Source organism: Lepidochelys kempii, chromosome 12 (genome assembly GCF_965140265.1).
Source record: "Lepidochelys kempii isolate rLepKem1 chromosome 12, rLepKem1.hap2, whole genome shotgun sequence".
Lineage (NCBI taxonomy): Eukaryota > Metazoa > Chordata > Testudines > Cheloniidae > Lepidochelys > Lepidochelys kempii.
Window position 1 is genome coordinate 22,551,032 of NC_133267.1, and position 23,213 is coordinate 22,574,244.

The 23,213-nt window shown below is 39.7% G+C and overlaps 1 protein-coding gene and 1 long non-coding RNA gene across 11 annotated transcripts in view; one reads left to right on the top strand and one right to left on the bottom strand.

Moving 5' to 3' along the window:
• The window catches only part of LOC140896275 (uncharacterized), a 160,452-nt gene extending 140,555 nt beyond the window's left edge, over positions 1 to 19,897 (bottom strand). Inside the window, exons 1-2 of the long non-coding RNA XR_012154499.1 lie at positions 19,765 to 19,897; positions 19,214 to 19,345 (exon numbers count right to left, since the gene is read on the bottom strand). This is a non-coding gene — a long non-coding RNA (uncharacterized lncRNA). The remainder of the gene's footprint in view (positions 1 to 19,213; positions 19,346 to 19,764) is intronic.
• Positions 18,675 to 23,213, top strand: part of ZNF507 (zinc finger protein 507) — a 51,734-nt gene continuing 47,195 nt past the window's right edge. For 9 of the 10 annotated variants that reach the window (XR_012154497.1, XR_012154498.1, XM_073307819.1 and 6 more), the window contains exon 1: positions 18,675 to 18,821. The gene's annotated coding sequence lies outside the window, so the exon portion shown is untranslated. The other variant, XM_073307821.1, reaches the window with a different exon arrangement.

Below are 23,213 nucleotides of genomic sequence, written 5' to 3' on the forward strand. Positions count from 1 at the left end.
AAACGATTATTTGCTCAGCTGTAATGCTGAGTGACTCCTACAAGGGATTTAATCTCCTGTTGGAGTAGAGTGCACCCAGCTTATTTTGGTCTTGTATATTTATTAATAGCTCCAAGTATGACTATTATTTTTTATTTCTACCATATGATATGTGTGCAGTGCTCTACAGACAAATGGAAGACACATCTCTGCCTTGAGATGCTGACAATCTAGGGGCCCGACTCTGAGCGGTGATGGAGACTCTCCACCCCTGTCTAATGTACTCATTTGTAAGCACATAACTCATTTTAATCCCCGAGTTACATGTGTTCCGCACAGATTTGGTGTCCCTCTCACTTTTATTACTGAAAATTATTTACATCATAAATAAAAAATTGTGTAACAGATTACAGGAAGGAAGAGAGGAAGGAATCCCACATAATTTTACATTTCCTACAGGAATAATATTTTTGTGTCACTCATTTTGGTTCTTTGGTAGCTTAGGTAGCATTGCACCTACAATTTAAAGGCCCTAGATTAGACATAGCACAAAAATGAGTGACAAAGGGAGGTACTAAACTAAAACTCACAAGTTGTCGTGCCTCAAATCCAGGTCCCACTGAAGTCATAGGCAATACTCTCATTGGCTTCAATGGGTTAAGGATTTGGCCCGAATGGCAAACATGCTTTGTTAGACATACAATTCAAAAATAAAAAGAAACTATGCTTAACATGTAGTAGTTGACAATAATTAATCATTAATGTAACCCTTCTGCCACGTGGAGCCAGCAACAACCAGGGCGGTGTTCAATATCTAGGCATTCCTTTCCATCAATACAACACAGAACCGGCTTGAGCCTCCACCCAGTAACCTGGGGAAATTACACCACCCCTGGAACCTCTGAGAGGCAATACTTCTCCACTCGCAAGCACAGAGTCCAAGTGTAGAAAATAAACTTTTAATAGAAGGAGGGAAGTAACTCAGAGTTAATTTGGGAAAACACCACAAACAGGGTTCATAAACATACACCATGAGTAAAAGATCACACCCAAGTAGCTTGGGCAGTGCCCTTTTCCCCTCAGGTTCTTAAGTCCAGGAACCCAAAAGTCCCTTTCACATGCCTGACCCTTCTCTGCTCCCCATTCACAGTTGCTGTCGTTGGTCAGTGCAGACCCAGAGTTCAGAGGTGCATCTGCAGAGTTCACCTCCCAATCTGGGTGGGGGGGGTAAAGAGGCATCTTACTTGCTCCTCTGGCTGCTCACCAGCCACCTGCTCATTGCTCTTGCTGGGCCCCTCCACCAGCCACCCTGCTGGCCGCTCGTCGCGCCTCTCCTCAGCCACCCTGCTGGCCGCTCATTCACCAGCTGACTGTCAGTCACCTTCTGCCTCTTTGCTGTGACCTCTGTACATCAGTCTCTCAGTGATTTTCAGCTCTTTTGCAGGTTGGGCAGAAACACTGCCCCATCTCGAGTAATTTCAGCTCTCAGTGATTTTAGTTCTTAGCAGGAAGGGCAGAAACACAGTCCTACCACAACTGGTTTTAGCTCTGATTGAGCGATTAAAATAACAAGAGACTCCCAATTAAGCCTATTTATCTCTATTCTTTGAACAGTCAGGAAGAACAGGTAGGTTAAGCCAGTCTAGAGAGGAGAGGGGAGGGGATGGGGTGTGCAGCCTTCTGACCAAGACACCAGGACTCCTGTCCCCACTCATGTTACTTTCACGGGGCTCTAACATTTGAGCCCCTGCTTAATGAGGTTCTTTCAACTGAGGGTGCCCCCGCTCATTTGGGACCAGTTAAGCAAAGACCTGCTTTCCTGTGTTCTTACAATAATTACAACATTGGTAACCATATTTCACTACCCCTGCATTCAGTACTAAGATAATTTGTACCCAACACCAGCCAAAGTCGATCCTTTGACACAGCTGTAAATGATGAATATGTAAACAGAGCAGGAGCAAACTGTATTTACATAAACACACCCACAGTCTCTTCCCCTCCCAGCTAGCTGTCAGGGGAACGCAATGGCTTCTACTTGAGGAGTTACAGGAAAGCCTACTTACAATGGAAAAGCATGGGAAAGGAAAATAACGGACCATATGGCTGCAAGGCTCCCCATTCAGTTAAAAAAAAAAAAAAAGTCCTTCATGTTGAGAAAACAAAACATGACATCAGAAGAAACTGATTAATAGTGGCTCATTTCTAATTAAATGTACATCATCTATAATTTTGACAAGTTTTTAAACTATATCTTGTTATTTAAAAAAAATCCTGTTGGGAGTCTAAGCGCTGAAACGGATTTGCAGAAAAATATATCACAGTCATGTTGGTAATTATATTTTTTTCACATTTGTACATGAAACTATTTTTAATATGCTGTTTCTCGAATACTGTTAAACTGTTTTAACCAATAAAACTTTTGACCTCTGATCCAAATATGTGTCAGTCTTGCTGAACAGCAATACATGACTGACAATGCAACACTACTGACACAATTAGTTGTGTCACAGCACATTGTAATTGACATGTCAGCAAGAAACTGTAAAAAACTTTGTAAAAAATTCTTTTAAACTTTTTTTGTAGTTTCTTCCATCTAAAGTAACCTAATAATAATGTGGTAACCTTACAGTTATAGAAATGCATAGTGATTATGTACTGAAAACTGACATAAGCAATATTACATCATCCAGTATACTGGGTTTCATACAACTGTTTCATTACCTGCAAGCTTCCTAGTAATGAGTATGCTATTTAAGTGGGGTTTTTTAATTTTCATGTTTCTTGTGTGGTAATTCTCCAATAAATTTCTCTGACTTCCAGCATAAATAAATTTCATTATTCCTCATTATTAAAAGAAACAAATACATTCGCCTTCACTGAAAGGATGTCATATAATTAGACGGCCTTCCTACATAAAATCATGAATGAAAAAGGGCCTGACAGCTTGCAGGAAAATAGTTAATCAGACATTAGGACATTAAATACAGTTAGTCAAGACACTAGACATTATTGTACTACCAAATGCTCTCACAAACAGTCTTTTACAATATGAGAGATCAAAACAGACTTTAGTTTTACTACACCATTAGACAAGTCCAAGCTTTCCAACAATTTATCACTGATTTCTTCATTTGGTTGTTTTAAACATGCTTTTAAAACATACTTGATAAGTAGTAAAAATTGTATACAATGCAAATGACATTTCAGATAAGTTTTATTGACTTAATGCTCTGGTAATAAAATTATAACAATCAGTATTATTTTGATTTATTGCAAATTTTACTTTCATTTTTAATGGACTTTGTGTAAGACAGAGTTGAATGTAATGCTGCTGCCACCTGAAGGTCACTATTGAAAAGTGTGATGGTTCATTTTTGTCTACTTATATCTTATGAATGGTGGCAAGATTAAGTAACTAAGGAGGAAAGCACATTGTGTGCAACATGGCATTATGTTGACACACCGTGGTTGTTCCATGATATTATTTGCAACTTGTGGTACAGATTCCACATGCACTTTTTGATGAAAGTGACATTATTGTGTGTGCATGTGTCAGTGCTCCAATCATTTTGGAAAGCTATTCCAGCATTTTCTTTGGGAGTTAAATGGCGTTCTGGCATTTCTGACCATTTTAACATAAACTAATGCTAAAAATACTGGGATTTTTATAAGAGCCTTTTTTTTTCAAAAATCCTGTATCATGCAACAGACATCGATCAGCAGATGACATGAAATCATGGAAACAGTTACCTGAAGGGACAGCATAGGCAGCAAACCATAATATGTGGGATATATTTTCATAGACTATGAAGAATATGGTATATATAGCATCTTTCAGGTGTGCAATAAAAAAGTATGTTGTTGTTATAAGATATTCTTGTCAAAACTGTGTGTTCCAGCACTTCTTTTTTAGAATTCAAGCACAGGTATGCGTGTGCATATCCATGCAAGGCTTAAGAGAGGGTGAATCTCTGGGGAGGGGAAAGAAATATTAATATTTAGAATAGGAAGCACCCTGCCTGCCCATGCAAAAAAATAAGTGCACAATCAGCTTCTGGAATTTACACACAATTAGGCAAATCTTGGGGTCCTTACTTACATTTTATCCAGGCAAACTTACATGGAAAGCAACAAGAATTTACCTCAGTAGAGATGGAGTAAAACCTGAGTAAGGACCTAAGGATTTGGTCCAATACTTTTCCAGTTATTTTCTTCAGAAATGGAATATGTTGTTGAATGTATACTACTGATTGTATATATTGCTTATTAAAGGGGCAGTAGAGATTTCAAAAGGAACATAGTCCCCAATGTACATTGATTTACGGTAGAGTTCTATAAGTTCTCACATTCTGATTTGGTGATAAAGTTAAAGAATATTTTTATAAATAGAATTGGGATGACTGATTTATTTGGTGCTATGAAAGATTTTAGGAATATATGTTATTGTCTGTCTGCATATGCGTATGTAGACCTTCCAACTGTAAATATAGGGGCACAACAGCCAAGCCATAGTTAAGGTTGCATCTTGTCAACTATGCTGTGCAGGAACTAACATATGTAGTTGTTTTGTAATGAATAATGTAGTATATAATAGTGTTAGATTATATTGGAAATGGATTTCTTGAATAAAAAGTGAGATTTCTCATTTCCTAGTGATTTGTTATTTTGGTCTTTACATATACTTTTTGCAAATTTTAGAGGAGGAAGTTATGGTGGAGTGGGTTGTATAAATCTGATGGGATGACAGTAATTGCTAAAGGATTATGTGGCAATAAGGAATTAGATCGATATCATAACTGTATATTTCTAGACTTTTAAAATGTTGGATATTTTTAAAAGGTATAGAATTTTGGTATAGAAAATATAATATTGTGGGGATAGCTGTATTCCACTGAAACTCACTTTCATCCTTAACTCTTAATCATACCTAAAGATCTGGCCCCTTGCCCTTCAAATTACTTTTTGAACTTTTCCAAACATACCAGAAAAATTCTACCCTGGAATGAGATTCGGCATGTACAATTTCAGAGTAAATGGTTTGTCTGGGGGGAATGTTGGGGTAGGGATGTTGAAATCATTGATTATAATGGGAAGCTAACTTCAGCCTTAACTATGAACCCGCTACTGCTACTTCGTAAAATATAGAGAGGATACATAATCATGCCATGTAGTATAAAATGGTGTAACAGTTTTATTGGCATGAGTGTGGGACAGATGCATTATGCAAATTAATCCAAATGAGTATCAGCAAAACCTTGATACTACACCACACAGCATGTATTCTGATTATGCCTCATGTTCTAGAAAAATGTTTTAAATTATTTTCACTGAGACAATTTTTCATAGCCTCCCTCTGCAAACCAGTGTTCTATTAGTTACCATGGGCCAAATTCTTTGATGCACAGAGCAAAGGATAGAGGAGCCATCAGATAGTCCATTACAGCTCCTTGATTTTCCGCCAGGCCCAGGCCCAGACCCTTTGCAGATCTGAGATGCCTGTAGGCTGTTCTAACCTGTGCCAAGGCAAAGGTTCTCAAGTCAGGTAGGATAGGGCCAGATTCTTCTCTCTTTATGCTGGAAATGGAGGGTGTGGAGCAGGACAGAGAGTCTTGCCTTACGAGCCCACCTATACAGTGCTCAGAGACAGCCATCAAATCCTCTAAATATTACCTATAGTACTAATGCCAATGGGGGACTTGGCATATCGGAAGAAGAGACTATCAGAGCTCTTCTCTGCAGATCTTAGAGGAGAATAAAATGCATAAAATACTCTACATGAATCCTGAACTTAAATTCACATAGCAAAAATATTTGCCCTGGGAGAAAATTTCCCAGAAACACAAGCTATTGAAAACTTACTATAAAAGAAGGATTCTTGAAGCTGTTGTTATTCTGAAGAAACTGCAAACAAATACTGAACACTTGTGGTGCGCGCGCGCACACACACGCGCATGTACAAAGGGCCGAATTCAGAGACCAGGCTAAGAAAGCTTATGTCTAGAGGTACTCCAGATTATTATAATTTACATCTCCTGTCTCTCTCAACATGTACATTACATCAGTTTAGGATCAATAAGAACTACTTACACTCCTTTCATCTCACATCCACTTACCTACAAGTAACTCATACATACACATCTATTTATATAACACTTCTGATTTTTGCATCCGTTTATCTAACAATGTCTATATGAGCTTAAGGTGGTGTTTACCATTATGATTTGCTAGCATTGTACATCCCCTTTGTACTCATTGTGCCACATTCGGTGGAGCTATGCCATTTACATTAGCTGAGTATCTGGTTCAGTTTGCACAGAAGTAAATGGCTACACAAATAATACTGATTTGTCACAGTTAATTACTGCACCTGTTAGCATTACAGAAGATTCATAAACTTTGACTCAGCACTTAAAAACATTTACAAGAAGTCTTCAAGCAGACAGTTAAGGCTAAACTTGTCTTAAAGTGGTCAAAAGTCTTCATTCCTGGAATATAGACTCTGGCCATCAGGAAACCATCCAGTTTAGTCAACTACCTTACATTCAGTTCAGTGACACAGGCATGGCAATCACTGAGCGTGGTAACTAATTGGAGATTCATTGATATATATGTCTGAAAAGTGGACTCATTAACTGCAATCACTAGAAGAGACATTTGGGTCATCTGGAATGCTAGAATGCCTTCACAACTTGAAATCCTGTTTTCTCTTAGCCATCCCTTTATTTTCAGCTTCCATTCTCGCTTCATGCATATTACTGCATACATCTCACTGCTTGCCCATGTCCATTTAGAGCTAGCTGTAATTAAAATGCTGTTTAACCAAATCCTGCGGTACTTATTCAACTTTAATTGAGTCCTTATTCAGACAAACTGTCACTGAAGTCAATGCACAAGAATTACACTAGTCAATGGGAATTTACCTGAGGAAAACTGAAAAAGCACCTCAAGATTTGGCCCAATGAGAATAGTTGAGACGATTCAGTACGTCAACTGCACCTTCAGAGAAACACAGTATTTTCATCAATGGAAGAGTGTTTCATTTGTGAAATGGACTCTAGGACTGTTTGACCCCACACAGAGGAGTCACAGTTAACTATGTATACAAGGAAATCTTTGATGACTAATGCCTAGCTCTGACCTTAGTGGATGCCTATCCTAGTGGAATCTTTGACAGCAGGAGTTTGTCTCCTCAGCCATTTTCAATGAAGAACAAAGTACCTATTGAGATCTTCTAGAATATCAACATATGCAAGTTAAAGTTAACCTTTTGGCCCCAATGTATGATATTCTGAAGACTAAATATTTGACAGTACCCAATGGTTATCCTGGGATGGACCCAGCTGTGGAAGATACATTATCACATCTCGACCAGAATCTTATTTCTTGCAGCAGATAGTTTGTGCACTAAATATAAGATGATCCAATGTACTGAGGCCCAGAAGTATGTGTAATTTTTATTTGACTACAAGGAACTATTTTAGATTACCATCATAGCCATCCTGAGCAGGAAACTGACCTCAGTCTTGTGTATTCTGACCCGGTGGTTTTCAACCTTTTTTCATTTGTGGACCCCTAAAACATTTTGAATGGAGGAAACCTTTGGAAACCTTAGACATAGTATGCAGACTCACAGACCACAGGTTGAAAACTGTTCTGGCCTATACTTATTATAGATATTGTGACAGGGTCGGGCCAGATAGCTATAGGAGAGTAATAGAAGGCAGATATATTAGCCCCAGGCTAAGTAGGTCCCTTTTCCCTGGGTAAGATAACAGGGAAGGTGCCAGAACAATCAGGAACCTTCTGGAGACCATTAAGACAGGCTGATTAGAACACCTACAGCCAATCAAGAAGCTGCTAGAATCAATTAAGGCAGGCTAATCAGGGCACCTGGGTTTTAAACAGGCACTCACTTCAGTTTGTGGTGTGTGTGTGAGGAGCTGGGAGGAAGAGGCACTAGGAGCTGAGAGTGAGAATGCGGACTGTTGGAGGACTGAGGTGTACAAGCATTATCAGACACCAGGAGGAAGATCCTGTGGTGAGGATAAAGAAGGTGTTGGGAGGAGGCCATGAGGCAGTAGCCCAGGGAGTTGTAGCTGTCACACAGCTGTTCCAGGAGGCACTCTAGACAGCTGCATTCCACAGGGCCCTGGGCCGGAACCCGGAGTAGAGGGCGGGCCCGGGATCCCACCAAATCCTCCCAACTCCTGATCAGACACAGGAGGAGTCGACTTGGACTGTGGGTTCAGAAAAACGGCCAAGCTGAGGGCTGCCGTGAAGCTCCAAGGCGAGCAAATCCGCCAATAAGCGCAAGACCCACCAAAGTAGAGCAGGAACTTTGTCACAATATCAACAAGTAATTTTAAATCATGTCTAGTGTGCCAAATTTCAATGTTCTGCAAATGCAAACCATCAGGATTCAGGAATTATTTTAGGACATAAAATGCAATAGAGTTCTCCCTTGCAACAGAAATTAACATATTTTAGTCTGTGTTGATTGATTTACCACAGGAAGGGAGTTAATTGAAACGATACAAATAGTGAGCAACAAAATTAGTAACAGGAATATCAGACAGATATAGAAATCCAGGGCTTCTAACTCTTTTTAGGGGATCCCATTTTGTATGTGAAATATTCAGATAAATAACTCAGAAGCTTGGCTGTGATCCCAGACTTACCACAGCTTATCATTCCAAACGAATTCTCGTGTACGTGTAAAACACACATTGAAGGCAGCCATTAGGGCATGCGTCAATGGCAAACATAACAACTGGGATCAGTCTGCACCAGATATAACATTTGCATTACACACAGCTAATTCCTCTTGAGAACGCTGAGGACACTTCTGAATTTCCACTGAATGAAAATAAAAAGAGAGAGAAAAAAACCCTTAGTGGTAGTTTTATATCATTGCTGTATACTTCTTTGTCCATATCACTCCTTGTATTTTATAGGAACTAGTAGTGGGTCCCATTCCACATCCTTTCAGTGGGACTATTTTCTGAAGTATGGACGGACTATTCAAAGTAAAAGCTGAAAATCTGTGCCCAATATCTGCAATTGTGCAAACTAATATAATGATAAAGGCATTATGAGTACTCCAATATGCTACATCATGCATGAGTTCCTATACACTGCCCATGCTATGCTATGTATTGTCCCACAATATGTTGGTCCTGCTCTCTGTGGAGATATCCCTACACCAAGTCAGCAGTAAAGATTTCCCTGTCATGCCTTTTAATTCTTTCTTCTGCAAGACAATTCTGTTCCCCCAACATGCATGTGTGCACACAAACACACACACAGCCCTAGCTACCTTTGAATTAAACTAACTCAAAAGTAAGGAAACTGTGGATTCTATTGGCTAGGGTGAAATCCCAGCTCCACTTAAGTCAATGGCAAAATTCCTGCTGACTTCAGTGGGGTGAAGATTTCACCCCAGTTTCTTAGGTATCAGCTAGCTTTTTTGCCACTTAGGTGTTCCAAATTATAGCTGTGACTGGTCAACTGAGAACTCCCCCTGTGAGAGGAGCTTTCATTTGGTCTCGAGCCAGCAGAATTAGCTCTTATGCCAACGTCCACCCCTGAAGGGGGAGTGTCAGAGTTGTGGACAGGGTAGGGTATAGTCCAATGACCCTCAGATCCATTGCTCTAACTCACTCTGGGGCTGCGACTGGGGTTAGGGCCAGCAGTGACACAGACCAGCCCACAGAATCAGAGAGCTGTAACCCCCTTCTCCTGCATTCAGCAGATATCACATGCAGGATAGGGTCTACACCTAATGCTTTTGAGTCCACTTTCTGTTTCCCACATTCAAAGTATGAATTATACAGGAAATTCTGGTTTGGTTTGAAACAAACTGTGAGATAAGAAGCAGCACTCAAAGTCACAATAGTTCCATCTAAAAGCATCTCAAAAGCTCTCTTGCTCTACCCACAGCAGAACTAGAAATATATAATCTTCTACCATGCAATCTTCTACCATTTTGTTTTTTATACTTATAGAAATATGGACTTAAAAGCAGAAACGTTACTTATCTCCTGGAGAACTACACCTAGTTCTCGCTTTCCTCTTACTTCTCTACCTTTCCTCCAAACCCGTTCCTGTTCTGTACTCTGGCTCAGATACACCTAGTCTCTTCTGCTCTACAGCCACTTCATGCAGATCTCCCATTTATAATAAGGGATCAGGTTCTTCAGGCTTCTGACGGACCTTTGATAATTCTGATACTTAGGCCAGGTGTACACTAGAAACTTTTGCAGGTATAGCAATGTCAGTTAGTGGGATGATTTTTTGTGACATTTTATACTAGCAAAAATCCTCATGTAGCTGTAGTTCTACTACCATAAAAGTTCTTTTGCTGACATATCTTATTTTCCTCAAGGAACCAGCATGAGCTATATCAGTAAAAGCATTTCTTTTTTTTTTGCCAGCTTGGGTTTAACCTCCTAGCTGTAGCAGGCCTGAGTGGCTTGACTTGCATTCTAGGCCAGCATTTCTCAAATGCGGCCACCAGGGGCTTTTGTTGCGGCCACAGCTGCCTGGGCTGTGATGGTGGGGGCGGGAGCCTTCAGTAGTAGTTGGGCCCTGTCCCCCTCTGGAGACACAAAAGTCAGCGGAGCAGGCAGCCAGTGAGTTCCTCACCTTCCTGGGGTCGGTGAGGACGGGGTTCAGCCCTTGGGTGGTGGGCGGCAGGCTCTAGCCATGGGGCTTAAGGCTCTGTTGCCTGGCTGCACGGTGGAAGGCTCTGGCCCCAATCTCACCGCCCCCCCATCACCCTGGCCCTCGCTGCCTCCCCCAGTGCCCCATTGCCTCTCTACCCACCTCCCCATCCAGGGCTTAATTTGTACCCAGGTTTGCTGGGACTGAGTAAGTCTGCTGTGAAAAGTGATATTTGTATATATATTAATTTCACTTTTCACAACAGACTTACTCTCTAGCAAGTCTTTTAAAAAATCAACTAAAAAAAGCAAAAGAAACAACAAGAAAAAAAGACAAGAACGTGGAAAGCCCCTGATTTGTGTTTCTATTCTGTTTAGGTCCAGTAAAGAATAGAGACAACCGTACATTATTTTTATTATTGAGTCTGCCAAAAAAAATCCTACATAAATAAATGACAATGATTTGGGCACGTATATGTGCAGATTTACTTGTTTTTCCTAAAATTAATTCAGTATTTTAGGAAAAATTGTGAGAGCAGCCATCAGCAAGAGTTAGTGGCTACCTGCTGCGGCCACCAAAAAGTTTGTTCTGAGAACCCCTGTTCTAGGCAGTTTGGCAGAAAGCTGTTTCCTTCTACAAATCCCATAGTGTTCTCAGTTCACTTGCTCTGGTTTCTCTCCTTTTGTTTCCAGTCAGACAATAATTAAAGAAGTAACTTCTCTCTGACTCCTATTCAGTTTCCAACTTTCACTGCTTCACCTGTAATCTCAGCGCAGGTGCTTTTTCATGTCACACCGTCTCTTTCAAATTCAGCCTCCTAACCATTGCCTAACAGATTAACTGAAAACACACCACTAGTTTTAACATTTTGAGTCCCCAACAGTTTAAGGCTTAACTTTTCTTTTCTCAATCCTACTGGATTTTCTCTCTCTTCTTAGAAGTACAATAAATTACACTCCTCAAGTTCTCTTCCTCATGGCCGTGAAATGCTAAAATACTAAGGACAAAGATTGGGGAAGCAATGAGCCCTTCCCTATATTTGAAACAGCTACGTGGCAAAAACACTAGCTCATAGCTAAGAAACTGAGGTGAAATCTTTGCCCCACTGAAGTCAGCGGGATTTTTGCTATTGACTTCAGTGGAGCTAGGATTTTACCCCGGCCAATAGAATCCACAGTTTTCTCACTTTTGCATTAGCCCTTCCTTAACTTTTACTCAAAAGAGTTTCTTATCAGACTCTCTTCTTTTTGGTCTCACTGGAAAGTCAGCACTTTAAAGACAATACTGTATGTTATTACTGAATGGCAAATGAATGGAATCTAGCAAAACAGCTGATAATCTCAGAAGTTTGAGATGGAGTTATAAATGTGAGTAAAGAAACTGAAGGGAAAGAAAAAACAGACTATATTTTATGTAAATATCAATTCCAAAGTATGTGACTTGTGGTCAGATAATATATGATACAAGAGAAGAAAAGCAAGAATGTAAGTACTGGGACACATTTTCTAAAGGCCCCTCTAATATTGTGACTGCATGTTTTGTTAATAAAATTGTTTGAATGCGCAAAAAATGTATTTGTACAAAAATCAGAGGAGGTCCTGAACCACAATGTTTAAATTTGGATCTGCATTTGAATCTGGGATTTTGGTTCAGGCCTATCTCCAGTACAAATGCAAGGTTTGTACATGCAACAATTATACCTACCAAGTGGTACTGTGGACGTGATTTTAGAACCCAGAATAAAGTCATATGAAAATCTGATCCATTGTGTTTTAATAACAGATAGAACAAACATGAGAAAAGTCACAGAAAAGGGGAAACAATTTTTTTTTGGGCGGAGGGAGCCTAATAATTTGTTAATGTCGGGGCGGGGGGAAACTGTGTACAGCAGTCACAGAGATTCATTGTTTTGCAATTTTAAAAATAAGAACATCATTAAATGCCAGAAGAAGCCAGAAGTAAGGGAAAACAAAACAGAAAAAAAAAAAGGTAAAATGCCATGGTTATTCTAAGTTATAACTTTCAGCACATATCAGATTTACAGTTTTTTAGTGAATACTGTAATTTTGATTTAGTCAACGTATTAGTGCTTATGTTTTCCAAAAATGGGAGATACATATCTAATATTAAATTAATAGAAATCAGCCCCTAGATGTCATTGTTGCAGCTGAAATATCACTACTTTGGGATTAGAAAAGCTGAATATTAAGAAATGTCTGTGTAAATCTGAATAATCCATTTAAATAATGTAAATTCAATTCAATTCAATTTTAATGTCTCAATATCCAAGCCCAAAGGCCTCCAGGTGCCTTAACAAAATGTAACTAATACTTAGGAATATAAAATAGAAATATAAGGAATACTGTGCTGGATCAGACCAGTCTATCTAGTCCAGGATGTGCCAGTACCAAATGCCACAAGGGAAACCTCAAGTGAATTCAAAGTGGCAGCATATGGCCATAAAGAATGGTAGGAGGGAAAACAGCACAATAAAGATAATGGATTTCAAGAAGGCAGACTTTAGCAAACTCAGGGAGTTGCAGGTAAGATCTCATTGGAAGCAAGTCTAAGGGAAAGAAAAGTTCAAAAGAGTTCTCAGTTTTTCAAAGGGGGCATTATTAAGGCCACAAGAGCAAACTATCCCACTGCGTAGAAAAGATAGAAAGTATAGCAAGAGACCACCCTGACTTAACCAGGAGATCTTCTATGATCTGAAACTCAAAAAAGAGCCCTACAAAAAGTGGAAGCTAGGTCAAATTACAAAGGATGAATATGAACAAATAACACAAGTATGTAGGGACAAAATTAGAATGGCCAAGGCACAAAATGAGATTAAACTAGCTAGAGACATAAAGGGTAACAAGAAAACATTCTACTAATACATTAGAAGCAAGGGGAAGACCAAGGACAGGGTAGGCCCGTTACTCAATGGGGAGGTGGGAGAAGAATGACAGAAAATGTGGAAATTGTAGAAGTGCTAAATACTTTTTTGTTTCAGTTTTCACCAAAAAGTTTAGTAGCAATTGTACACCTAACTTAATGAATGCCACTGAAAATGAGGTAGGATAAGAGGCTAAAATAGGGAAAGAACAAGTTACAAATTACTTAGACAAGTTAGATGTCTTAAGGTCACCAGAAAATACATCCTAGAATACTCAAGGAGCTGACTGAGGAGATATGTGAGCCATTAGTGATTATCTTTGAAAAGTCATGGAAGACAAGAGAGATTCCAAAGAACTGGAGAAGGGCAAATATAGTGCCAATCTATAAAAAGGGGAATAAGAACAACCTGGGTAATTACTGATCAATCAGCTTTTTTCAGTACCGGGAAAGATAATGGAGCAAATAATAAGCCATCAATTTGCAAATACCTAGAAGATAAGAAGGTGATAAGTAACAGTTAGCATGGATTTTTCAAGAACAATTCATGTCAAAACAACCCAATAGCTTTCTTTGAATGGGTAACAAGCCTTGTGGAAGGTTGGAAGCAGTAGATGTGCTATATCTTGATTTTAGTAAGGCTTTTGATAGTAAGGCCTTCTCATAAACAAGCTAGGGAAATACAACCTAGATGGAGCTACTGTAAGGTGGGTGCATAACTGATTGGAAAACCGTTCCCAGAGAGTAGTTATCAGTGGTTCACAGTGAAGTTGGAAGGGCATATCAAGTGGGGTCCCACAGGGATCAGTTATGGGTCTGTTTTTTTTCAATATCTTCATCAATTATTTTGATAATGGCACAGAGAGTCACTTATAAAGTTTGCAGACAATACAAAGCTAGAAAGGGTTGCAAGTGCTTTGAAGGATAGGATTAAAATTCAAAAAGATCTGGACAAACTGGAGAAATGGTGTGAACTAAATAGGATGAAATTCAATAATGACAAATGCAAAGTATTCCACTTAGAAAAGAACAATCTGTTGCACACATACAAAATGGGAAATGACTGCCTAGGAAGGAGTACTGTGGAAAGGGATCAGAGGGTCATAGTAGATCACAAATACATCCCTCAGCCTGTGCCGCTTCCCGCAGCCCCCATTGGCCTGGGACGGCAAACCACAGCCAGCGGGAGCTGCGATCGGCTGAACCTGCGGACGCAACAAGTAAACAAACCAGCCCAGCCTGCCAGGGGGCTTACCCTAGCAGGCCATGTGCCAATGGTTGCCGATCCCTGGTCTAGATAATACTTAGTCCTGCCTTGAGTGAAGGCGATTGGACTAGAAGACATCTTGAGGTCCCTTTCAGTCCTATAATTCTATGGCAAGTATTACTGAGAGTTCTCTGTAATATTCAAGGTAGCTCTGTCTCAAATCCAAAACAGAGTATATGCATCACACAACCTAAAACAGGGGTTCTCAAACTGAAGAGGGGGTAATGAAGTTATTACATGGGGGGTCGTGAGCTGTCAGCCTCCACCCCAAACCCCGCTTTGCTTCCAGCATTTATAATGGTGTTAAATATATTTTTAAAAAGTGTTTTAAATTCATAAGGGGGGACACACTCATAGGCTTGCTATTTGAAAGGGGTCACCAGTACAAAAGTTTGAGAACCACTGACCTAAAACATCCTCAGTAGTCTGCCAAGGTCTGAAACTTGACTGAAATATGTCAGAAAATCGTACTTGCCTGGATACTAGTGGAAGTGCTCAGCAATCAATTTTCTTGGTCATTTTCACAAACAAAAATAATTTAAAAAAAAACCCACCACACCACACAGATGTTCAAGATAAGAGCCCTGATCCTCAGTTCCAAACAAACTGTGCAGGACGCGGAGAGGGGTAAAGATGTCTTTATGACACTTCTGCTTTCTTCGGGACAGCTGGTTTAACATCAAGCTTAAGTTAGAACAGCATCCATGTGTTCTCATTGGTTGAGACCATTTCAGTATTATGAATAATATGCTATACATTTAATTTACAATTTTTAGGTCCCTAATTATATGATACAATATAATAAAGTTGATGTTATTAAGTATTTTGAGGGGTTCTGGAACAGTCAGTTTCCAAAGTGCAGAAAAAAGTCCTGGACTAAAGTAAATTTATTATTGACAACCATATAACCAATGGCTTTTCTACTCATTAATAAAATTAAACCTCACCATCCATCTTCGTGACTGAAAAATGTTTTCAACCTGAGGTCACAAAGAAGTAGACACCTTATAGACAAGTTTCTCTACATGGATTTCTGTTATTCAAAAGTTTATACAAAGGACTTCTTTGTTTAAACCTCATTTGTACTTAATTCATCAATCAAGATAGCATCCTTTCTGAACTATCATCTCCAATTTTATTTGGAGTTTCCAGAATACACATTACTTTTATTTTAATTGAGCTTATCATGCTCAACACAAAGTTCATCTCTCTTACATTTTGTGCATATCTATAGTTATTACAAGGCAACTTTTATGCTTTTTTAATAAAATTACAAACGTTATTATGCTCAACACAAAGTGTCTTGTTTCTAGCATGTTCAGTTATTTGTCTTATCCAAATTTAATCTAGTTTCACATTTCCTTTAGCTTGCAAATAATTATAATATAATTATGAAAACCGGAAACTTTGTAATATAGGATAGAAGCTGTTAGGGGGCTTATTCCTTCACCCACTTACTTCCCTGGTCCTTCTCACATGAACAGAGAGCAACAATACCCGAAGTCCAAAGGTGCAAACAATTCAATGTTTAATGGGGTGAACTTCCAGCAAGCATGATTCCAGTTTCCTCCCTTAGTGTCCCTCTTCCCAGCTCTGACACCACAGAGCCTTACACCTCTGTCCCTGTTCCCATTCCTGCCCTGAGCCAAACATGATTCCAATTTCCTTACCCCATTCCCTGTTCCCATTTCCCACCCCCCACTCACCTACTCACTTCCTGATTGATTGCAGACTATATAGTAAAACTTGAGTTCTGCTTACCTATACCTTAACCAATCATTTTCCTGAAATTTAACTAACCAATCCTAACATATTGTAACATGATTATGTAACCAATTCTATCCCACCACCTTAATTAGTTTACACCCAGCAAAATTAATTATACAGCAGACAGGAACAATCACAGAACCAGACAGAGATTATACAGACAAACAATAGCAAAGTGGGAACTATAATGACAAAACAATACAGAAGTGAGGATTTCACATCCCAGCTATTGATAAGTGAGTTCTTGCCAGATAGGATGCTATCAAACTAAGTTTCCTTTTACATCTTCTAAGCACTTCCCTTTCTCTGGAGGTGACAGGCATTATCAGGACAGGAGAGTATTCCTAACAGCCCAATAGCACCTTCTTTCAGTGTGACTAGTTTGGAATGTGAGGATGTGATGGGTCGCTTCCCAGTTTGCCAGGCTGCCTCTGCTGCTTAGCCAAAGGCCTTAGCCTAAGAACAGGGCCTCAGACTGTCTCACTAAGAGAAGGATCTTACACCAGCAGACAGTGATTTTGATTCTTTCTTTTACACCTCTATAACTAGCCAAGTGATAAGAATACACCAAAATTCTTCGAGTACAGGCCTTTACCGACAGGCCTGAATATCTATATCCTAACAGAAGCCATCCTATTCAATGTAGAATTGTAAATACACCAATCTTATTGAGCAATGTATACAGTCATGATACTTCCAATGCAAGTGAAATATTTAACTTAATGAAGTTTTTAATTACCTCAAAGGAGAATTACATAGTGTGTGGAGACTGTTGTTATCCAGTTATCTACATAGTATCTTTAATCTAGACACACTGTATCAGGTACTACTGTACAGAGACAAGATAGAAAACTTTCTCATTCCTTTATCTACAGAAGGAGTGAATCCCTTGAGATGACTGGTTAATTAAACCATGACAAATAATTACAAGAAAGAAAAAAGAAACTTATATAGAAGGTGAAAAGGTTAGAAGTTCTCAAACGTTCAATGAAACAGATTTTCAGAAGCTCTTAAAGGGCCACCCTTAACTCATTTTGATCAGAAAATTTTGTACCAACTATTATTACACGTGTACTCTAAGATTATTATTATTATTGAGAGATTCAGAACAAATTTCTGTTTGTTTTTCACAATGAGAACAAAAGACAAGAGGACTTGCAGCCAGAATGAAGAGGAAGGCTGGAGAATCACACCAACACCAGAAAGAGGCAGGTCAACAAGATTGGTGACTCCCTACTAAGAAGACCAAGGCCTGTCACCAGAACTCATCTGAAGAACAGAAGGGAGTGCTGTCTGCTGGGAACTACGATATGGGACGTGGATCTGAGGCTGAAGAGGATCCTGACTGTAGCAGGAAAGAATCCACTGATTGTCTTTCATGTGGGAAGAAAGGACACTGCCAGATTCTTGCTGGTATGCATCAAGGGAGACTATGTCAGGCTGGGGAAGATCTTCAGTGGGATTCTACCTATCCCTAGAGGAGGAGAATGAAGCCAAGACAAGATCATGATGAACAGATGGCTCAGGCAGTGGTGCTATAAAGAGGGCTTTGGGATGGAGGTTGGCACAACTGATTAAAAGAGTTTTAAGCTAGGAATTCAGGGGAGACAGTTGGGAGATGCACATGTAATATCCATGCCTGTTTCTAATATTGACCAGGAGAAAAATCAAGAAAGAGAATACAGCAATGGAGACATGGATGCTCGAGGGGTGAGTGTGGATGCTGAATGTCAGTGTATAGGGGGTGAGTGTGGATGCTGAATGGGTGAGTGCTGAATGTCAGTGTACAGGGGGTGAGTGTAAATGCTGAAGGGGTGAGGGGCGAGATTGGCTGCTGAATGTCTGTGCATCAGATGAAGTGAGCTGTAGCTCACGAAAGCTTATGCTCAAATAAATTGGTTAGTCTAAGGGGCCACAAGTACTCCTTTTCTTTGTGCAGGGGGGTTGAGCTTGCCCCTTGGCTATGGGGCTCCTAGGTGAAACCGTATGGTGCAGTCTATGCCCTTCTGTAAGCAGGGCCTTCGGGTTTTCCTTCACCCTGAGGCCAGCCCTCGTCTCTATGGTAACAGAAAGGCGGGAGAGGAGACAGAGAACTTTCACTCGTCGATCACCTGACCTGGCTTAACGGTCACGTGATCCCGTCTCCATCACCGCCATTTTGAAGCAGTGTTCCCAGGGAGGGGGGGAAGCCTTCAGCGACGCCGGTCCGAGAGAATCCAGGCGACGTGGCGGGGAGCGGCCTGTCCCGCGGAGGACCCGGCAGGTACCGTGTGTGCAACGGGGCGCGGGAGGGAAGGAGGCGGCGGCGGCAGCAGAGCGCCAGGAAGCGGAGCCCATGTGCATATCCTGGAACCCTCCCCCCGGCTCAGACTTTGGGCTCCCCCGCGACCACCTCCTGCGGCACGGCGCAGGGCCCCCGTCCGTCTCCCACAGACCCCGCTCCCTTCTCTCACCCCCGAAGAAAACTCTCTTCCCTCAGCCCCCCCTGCGGTGTAACTGGGGTCATCACCGCCCGCCTCGGCCTCCGCCTGCTGCCCCTGGGGGGTCTTGGCGCCCGCGCCCCGTACTGGGGTGTGCATTCGCGCCCTTGCTTCCTACGTAACGCCCAGCGCTCTCCTTGCCCCTTCCCCTTAGCGTAACCTAGGGTTCACACACCTCACGCAGCCTGGACGGGGTTTTCTGCCCTGAGCGGCTTCTTGTGCCTCTTCTCTCCCTATCCCAGAGATGGGTTTGCTGTATGAATGACGGGCGGTGACTAAGCTGGACAGGAGGTTGCATGAGGTCTGACTGTAGGAGAGGAAGGTTGATAAATAATTATCTAAATGGGGAGGTTTGCAAGCGTCCCTGGCAGGGTAGATATGCCTCCAACCACCCCCACGTTACCATCCCCTTCTACCGCGATGGGGTTTTGAGGGGGAAAACAAGCCTCCGGTTGTTTCAGCAGCCCCTGCAGGGGAGGAAAGAGCAACCAGATGCTGAAACCAAAGTGCAGTTGAGGCAATAATCTTAATGTACCAAATCTGATTCATTTTAGTTCCAGTCAGTTATTTTGAAATGCAGGAGTAGGAAAACCAAACTGGTGCTTGACTTCAGCCCCCCTCCCCTTTGGAGAGGGAGTGATATGAGAAGCCTGTCATGTAGGGTTACCATATTTCAGATTCCCAAAAAGAGGACACTGAACGGGCAGGAAGAGCTGGAGAGGGTACCTGTAGCAGGGGTGCTCACTGGAAGTGGAGGATAGTGTCGCTCCCTGTGTAGCTGGTACATGCCCAGGAAGCAGCAACAGCCTTCAGTCAGCACCTCCCAGGGCTTGAGTGGTTAGGATCTGGCAGCTGTTTTTGCAGAGAAATGGACCAATCAGCTGTCAGTGTAGGAGCAGAACCAATTGGAAAATGGACCAATCAGGGCTCTTTTTAAGCTGCAGCATCTGCTCCGCAAAAATCCAGGACATTTCCTGTTGTTTGAAAAATCCACGCAGTCAGTGGATGGAAGCTCAAAAAAGAGGCAATGTCCAGGAAAACCTGGATGTATGGTAACTCTGTGAGATCTAACTTTTCTCAGCTGTTGTGTTGATATCAGCCTCAAGGATTTTGCTATGTCAATAGCTTTGGTTTCTGAAAATTAAGTAATAAAACCAATAGTAAAAGTGAAATTCTGATGATAAAGTTTTCCTGCTCATGGGATTTGTAAAGGCTGTTGTGATAGCTTTTGCTTTACATTATTGTGTAAAACAATAGTTGGCCTTCTCTAGACCTAACTTTCATTTCAAATGGCCTTAAGTTAGTCATGCCTTTTGAAATACGCACTTCACTCATGTATATTCCACTACTTCAATCTGGAGAAATTTCCCATAGGTCTAAATCCTGCAAATGGGCAGTGTGGGTAGATCCTTGACTTTAACTGGGCTACATGCAGAGTACGGGTCCACACTAATAGATCTGATTACAAGATTGGGGCTTTTCTCTTGTCTAAGTGTTACTGATGCAGTAATTAAAGTTTGAACTTTTTTGTTTTTCAATTTTTAAAAATAAAAATAGTCTCTTCAATATCACTCTACTGCAAAACAGAATCTAGAATAAAACTTTTTCTTTCTAGGCTCAGCTTGTAAATATAGTAAGCAACAGTAACTTTTGCTGTCCAAAGATGTAGAAGAATCACAGATGTTTGAATTTTTTACTTTCGTTGCAGATATCTAAGATCACTATAATTTGAAAAAGATTAGAGAAAAATATCATCTTTCAGTTTGACAGCGTGATGTGTAAAATAATAATTTCTCCTGTATGGAACTTTTCCTTTATGTTTCTATGGTTCAATCACACAAAGGTAGAAAAACATTTTCCTAGTAGGAAATAAAACAAACTGCAGTCCCACAAAAATTAACTGGAGTACTTAAGGGAAGGCATAGTACTTAAAACTCTTTTTAAATCACCCTTAGAAATTGACTGTTTTTCAAGTTGACATCATCCCTCAGTGTATTTTTGAATTCTGAAAGAGATCTTGCACTATGCATAGATAGTATTTGCTTATTCTGCACTAATAGTTGTGGCACCTGTTAAGGTCAATGTGAGCCAAACATCTAAGCATGATATCATACTAAAAACACTATTGAAATTGCTTTATTCAGATTATAAGTATTACTAAAAAAAATCCAATCTACATTTTTAATGAACAGAAGGCAAGCCATTGTATCAACTTTTATTCTCATATTATCACTATTACTGCAACTTGAAGTGAAGACACTTGTAATGGCAGTCATTTCTGTGGTTTCCAAGCTTTATGTGAAAAGGATGTATTTGTGCTTGTAGTTATTCAACAAAATGAAATTCATTTTATGCCAACTGAACAATCAAAAATGAAAGTAGAAAATGCAAAGTATACTTATTCTGTTTCATGATGGAATAATTGACATTTTTTCAGTTTAACAGTAACTGTCTACAGATACATTATCACATTGATTTCTATTACCAAAAAGATACTGAATTTGCATTACATAATCTGTCCACATGATGTTCTTTTGTCCTATATAAAAGTTTTCTAAGACATCATAACTGTACTTTCAGCCTACATTTTCTGCCACTTCAGTGGGGCTCTGCACAGAATTTACCTACATAGATCTGATTGAAGGCTCAGGGCCTTAAATTGTTTTGTAATTACTAAGGAATCTAATGAGTCTGGGTTTTTAAGATAACTTTTTTATCTTTTAAAAATGAGTTATTTTGAATTAAGTGGCTAAAACTCATCAAATTATGTGTGGTTTCAGTACTTAAACATTTTTCAAATCTAGTGTTGATAATAATATAGAAAAGATCGTTCTGGTTTGTCCTAATAATTCACATTTTATGTGATACCCTGAATATTTACTTCATAACCGGGTTTAATTACTTTATGGATGAATGGAAGTCACACTGCAAATTTCCTTACCTTAATTATATTTGATATTGTGATCCTCCTGTAATATCTGACATGGCCTGAACTCGGCATACATGCTTCTAGTAAATAAGAACTTAAATCTTTATAGAATGTAAAGGTTTAGAAAATGCTACTATTTAAATAAAATGACTTAAAGACAAAAATAGTCTTATTTTTGAAAGGTCGGTGTCTTCCTCTATCTGCAGAAAATTAGAAACTCTTCTCCACATCCTCTTGTGAGTCTCTCAACTTCAGTATTTTTACAATAGAAAAAACATAACTGCATTTTAAATAAACTAATTCAATGCCAAAATAAACTGAATAGTAAACTGAAGGGGAAGTATCTCTGCTCAGCATTTCTGTGGGGATTGGTGTTATGACCTATACAATTGAAATACTTCAAGGAAAAAGTTTGTAGCTGTTGTCAGGGAGATAAATTCATATAGCAAGTACCTGAATACAATAATAGTATCTTGTTTGGGACAATCTGCTCTCTTATTTTTTTCTTTTACTGCTCATCTACTATGATAATGTGTGCAAGTAAAAGTTACATTTTGTTTATTTCTCTGTAAAACTTTCTTACAAAGCAAATATACAAAAAAAACCAACCCCCAAACCCTACAAAGGCTGTGGTCCTGCAAACATTTAGTCCATGCTTAAATTTAATCTTGGAAGTAGTCCTACTGAAATCATTTGGAAAATACCTCCAAGCTGTGAAATTCACACTTATTTTAATTTATTTAATCAAATTGACTTTTCTTCTGTACTGAAGGGAGGGCAAGGGGAAATTGAGTTGTGATAGTAGAATCCAAGATTTAGCATGGAGAAAACTTTTCATCTGAGTTAAATAAATCCTCAAATTAATATATGTAAAACCTTTTAAAATAAAGAAGTACTACTACAGACCTTAACCATATATTGGCTGTAACATGTAACTACCATTGACCACAGTGCAGAGTACCGTATGTATTTCCCTTTTTGACAGATCAAATAAAAATCCATATGTGTTCAGAAACACATACCAAGATAAGAAATATACATATGTCCACTACAGAATATGAGGAAAAATATTGGAACAAAACTGTAGTCTAGCTTTTTAAAAAAAAAAATAAAAGACCATATTCTGTAACTAAGACTTTTTCTCAGAAAGTGTCTTATAATGTAAGGGAAAGGAATGTGCAAGCGAACTGTAGCATTGGCTACAATAAAGGTACTAAAAAAAGTTACAAAATGTGTTTTTGCCCCA